Source organism: Olea europaea, unplaced genomic scaffold, assembly GCF_002742605.1.
Source record: "Olea europaea var. sylvestris unplaced genomic scaffold, O_europaea_v1 scaffold2514, whole genome shotgun sequence".
Classification (NCBI taxonomy): Eukaryota; Viridiplantae; Streptophyta; class Magnoliopsida; order Lamiales; family Oleaceae; genus Olea; species Olea europaea.
This window is the reverse complement of record NW_019243387.1, coordinates 18,059-23,525: the sequence shown is the minus strand read 5'-3', so window position 1 is coordinate 23,525 and position 5,467 is coordinate 18,059.

Sequence of the window (5,467 nt, the reverse complement as noted above, 5' to 3'; positions counted from 1 at the left end):
AGCCATCATTTCGCGTTCAAGTCTTTTTCATATTTATATATTCTTCTCCTTCTTCGTTTCTTTCTTCATTGCTGTATTTTTCTTACACTATAGTTGCCGGCATGGGTTGGATATTGAAGAAGATCGACAATGATAAGATTAACAAAATTGTGTTGTACAAGTTTGATCAAACCTACTTTGCAGTGCAAAAGGATGCTCAAATTACAGGCGTCAAGCCCAATAATTTTCAAGCAGTCTCAACTACAAAGGCTAATGTATTTGGACTTACCGTAGAGATGTTCCAATCAACAATCAAGGTAGACGTTGAAGGTTCCCCTATTTTTTTTTTCAATAATAATAAATAAAGAAATAAATAGCGACTTTTACAAAATATTTATGGATCCGTGGGACCCGATTCAAATTTTGTTCTAATTTTTTAATTGAAAACATCCATTGAAATCCATCAAAATCTTGTAGATTTTAGAATGAATAATGCCCTCGTACAGAGCACCATTCATATAGGGGCCTTACAGGCCCCTCACTGTAGAGGGCAGGTCAGTGGGTCTGACCTGCATTATATTAAAAAAAAAAAAAAAATCCGCATGAGCCTCGTCCCTTGTGTCTGTCCTGGTAGAGGCCTATAAGCCTCTACCCCGAATGTGAAGACAAGCCCTTTTAGAATACAGCTCCATCCAATAGGAGCTAAACATAAAATAAACTTGATTTCAATGTCGATTATCCACTATTCCTATTCAAGAATCACATATCGACCCAGGCTCTGTCGGTTTTAGATTTTGATTCAAGTTCTTATCTTATTTATTTTGAAATCGAATTGAAACCTTTGATTTCGATTCGATTATGAATAAAATGTCTACTCTTATCAATAATCGTTGATATTTCACACGCCTAAAAGTGTATCTTTATTCCCTTTATCTTGATTGGACTCACCTTTAGACTTTTGATCACACTATTTGAAGGTATCCCAAGAAACAACAAATGCTAACCAACTTAGATTTTGAATTATTCCACTCAAATTATATTTTGCTCTTATTACGTTGTTGTTTGCCCCGTTTTTTTTTTCCTGTTGTTAATAATAGTTCAATTGAGTTGTAGGACCGCCTAATAATACATGTTTTAGACCTTTGTCCTTTAAGTAATTTTTTTCTTTTGTAAATCACAAAATAAAAATAAAAATAAATAAATAAATGTTAACAAAATATTTGTATCCTGTATTTTGCTACCAAATATAAATAACACTTTGAAAATAATCATGAGTTTATGTGATAATTAAGTGATATTCATTGACTTGCTATCATAATTGGGACTTGCATTTGTACATTTGAAATAGCATTTTTAAAAGTCATATTAGTTAATGCCGTTTAATTATCGCTTAAAATCATGAGTCTAAATAAAAAAAATTANTAAAAAAAATTAAAGGAAAGAACCAATAAAGACTCCACCACTTTTTGTCCCTTTTTGGCTTAAGCTTTGTGCTACAAAAAGAAAATTCGAATTCTTTCATACCACCATCTCCCCTCCACAACTTTTCTCAAGGAATAAACTTTTTCAGAAACAGATATAAAATATTGTGGACTATCTCAAATCGTTAATGCGCATTCGAGATAAACGGGAAATGAACTATGCCGTCCTTTAGTGTTTAACTTAGTGATTTTATATAGTTTTAGCTGGGTATAAATAGGGATAAATGATGAATGATTTTCATACAGAATTAATATTAATATTATATTAATATTGATACAAAATATATGTTGTTGTTGTTGTTGTTGTAGAAAATACAAACTGAACCTATCATATCTAGTCAACAAAATTTATAATTTTTTCGATAACAAATATTAGTTTTTGTTACATTTGTGGTTAGTATGGAACCAATACATTTTTTTAGTCATTTAATGGTTATCCCGATCAAGATTAACGAAGAAATGTATGATATAGAACTTTTTTAATTATCTTAATACGAATACATCATCGATGATTAGGAGTTCATTTGCTGTAGCTTTTATGGGAATCCAACTAATTATGTCATTGCAGAAAACAGCCATTATTATTTTGGTAAATTTAGATACCTTTACCTTTCCTATGATTGTGATACTGTTGGTTTTCATTTGATTATTTATGTTATGACCAAAACAAGGTGGGGGACACCCACCATTTAGGATTTCGATAGCTGAAAATTTTTCTTAGTACATTTGAATTTTTTGGGATGACATTCTACTCTTTATGTCGTGTTAATTTATTATCTAAAGTACAGTGTTCTTGTATAAATTATAGACACAAAAGAGCGTGTTAAGATATAGTTGGTGGCAAGTTGTTAGCGGATCGACATTTTATTTTGTTCAATCTCTTTTTAGCGCATTGAGATGTTGACATGAGATAAATTTACCATTTACACCTTGTTTTCCATAAAAAGATAATAATATTTTGGGACCAAATTCCACTTTGAAAGTCTATTGATCTATCATTTCTTGGGCATGGGTATGGCAATTGTGGAAATTACATGCACCCACTGTTTTGAAGATCTCAATTCGTAAATCATATGTTTATTAATTCAAAAATCAGATATTGTTAATATATATGTGTGTGTGTGTGTCTATATATATATATCCGTCTCTCTCGTCTCCTTCACTAAGTCGCACACAACTACTACCACTGGAGGTGAGCACTGCGCATGACTCCATTGGCATGACCGTACTAAACCATCGGCAATTTGGTTCTTGCTCTAGTGATGGCGGTGTGTTGACGGTTGTAGATCTGATATGCTGGTGGTGTTTAGTGGTGGTGGCGACGATTTTTTGGATTTGGTGGTGGTGGTTGTTTTGTTGGTGACGATGGTGGTGGATCTTGTTGGTGGGGAGTTTGTTGGATTTTGCTATTGGTGATGATGATGTTTTTGTTGGTGGTTGTGGTGGTTTTATCCCTACAAGTGAAAAAATGATGGTTACAAGAAAAATCCAGCTCTTCTGTGGTTGGATTTGATTTTTTGGTGGTGTTTGGGTGGTGGTGCTAGATTTGTGCAATTGTGGTGGATCTGGCATTACAGCGCGGTGGTGGGGTGCAGGTAGTTGATGATGTTGAGGTATTGGCTTGGTGGATGGCTGTGAGGTATTGGTGGGGACAGCTTCCATATTTTGGCGGTGGCGGGGGTTGATGACAGTGGTTGTGGTGGTGGTGGATTTGGCTCGATGATGTGGTGTTATTTTCTGTGATGGGTTGATTTGTTTGAGGTGATGGTGTGACTGTCAAGAGGAGGTGGTGGTGGTTCTGGCGACGACAATGGTGGTGGTACTGCTGGAGATAATGGTGAGGCGGTGATTGCAAATGTTGGTGATGAACACAAATTAGTTGGTTGATTGTGACTATTAAATTGATTACTTTGTTACTAATAAACAATGTGACTAATGAAAAAGATAAGTTGTGACCAAGAAATAATGTGTCATAAAAAATTGTTAATTTGTAATCGATAATCTGCGACTGTATAATAAGTTGTGAATTATAATATTTGTAATTTGTGACCAATAAATATATTGTGACTTATAAATTTTTGATTTGTAACCGATGAATAAATTGTGATATATACAATTTTTGAATTGTAGCCGTAAAATAATTTATAACATATAAAAGTTCTAATCTATAATCGAAAATTAATATCTAACTAACTAAATCGTTATTTTTGACCAAATTATATAAATCTGTGATCTTAATATATTTAATTAACAAATTAATTAATTAATTAATAAATAAATTTTAATAAATATCCGATTTTTGAATTTTGAAACCTTTGTTCTTATTTTTAAAATGAGTAATACTTAACCTCTTAATTATGCATTTCTTCTATAGCAATTAGTATTTAATGGGCCCAATGTTAAAGGACCAAACTATCTTGGATCTTGACTTGTTGTCACTCACGATGCCTCGTTAGAGACTCTCTGACCCACATATAAATCGATACTTAAAGCAAATAAATTAAAGGAAATATTGCAGCAGTAGTCCCCAACCTATTCACTTAATAGAAAATGTATTCCTAATCTACTATTTCTGACATTTACTTCCCTCACTTATCATTTCGTGGCTGCATGGTCCCCAATGCACGTGTGTTTCAGCAGTCACGTTTGTTGAGGGGGCAAAAAGATAAAAGACATAATTAATTTCAGTAAAAAAAAAAAAAAATGCACATATATTTAAAAAAAAAAAGGGCAATGGGTATAAGTAGATTCACATTCAAGGTGAACTTCGAAAGTGGAGTTTAAAAATACAAATTTTACTATTGTGAAGAAGTATACTTATCGATAATTTTGGCGTAGATATACAAATTAACAATTATTGTAGCATAGCGAGTGCTGCACAACAAAAAAGTGTGACATCGAAGTCATCTATCTTCTTGTGATCCAACTAAGTAGTGATACAGTAATCAAATACTTATTAGTTATTAAATGTTTGTTTAATAAATTTTTGCTAAAATTCCAGCAACTTTTTTCACTTGTTAAACTTCAATTTTAAACACACATTCATATAACCTACAACTTTATCAATCATTTGATTACACATTCACCATATTTTATCAATTTTTTTATCGAAAAATTTGTCAAACAACCCTTCAAATTAGGGGTGTTAATTTATCTTGTCGGTTTGGGCAACTCATGGCTCGGGGCCTAGCCCCATTTTTGGACGTTGACTCGAGCCAGAGACAATTGATGTGGCTCGATGGGCAGTAGGCTTAAGTCGAAAGCTCAAGTCGAACCTAGATTTTTTAACCAAGGAAAAACTTAGTTCGGCTTGGACAAAAAAAAATTTCGAACTATTTTTTATTAAGTCGAGCTTAAGTTTCGAGTTTCAACTTGCGAAACAGTTCGACTTGACTGTTTAACACTCCTACTTAAGATCCAAATCAAAACAAAGTGCGTGGATCCAGCCCAATAAATACAACTGTCCGTTGAGGGACAATAAAAAGAGATTATACTCGAAGAAATCTTAGAAATTGGTTTAAATGGAAGGGGAAATAAAAAGTCGATTTAAAGTAATGATTTCAGTTACTCGAGAAAACGAAAGCCCAATTTAATTGTTGATCAAGAAATAGATAACTAAGACAAAACATAACTCTCCATATTTTATTCATATAGCTTATTCTCAATATTAATAATACAACATGTAGAAAGGTTTAAAGGGATACACAATGATAATGAATAAAATTTTTGCAATTTAAAAAATTGATTATAATACTTTGAGCAAATTTCGAATATAGGGGTTATTTGAGACTATTTTTTGGTAGAATAGGTTTTTAAATAGTGATTTTTTCGGAGATGAGTGATTAAAAGTAGGAAAAAAGTTTTAGATTTAAGTATAAAATTAATTTATTTAAAGAATGTGTTAAAAATGAATTTTTATAGAACGTGACTTAAATTGCAGTGGTGTAACGTTCACCTTTTTATTACTTTTATGTTATTAACAAGAACACAAACGTAAATGATAAAAT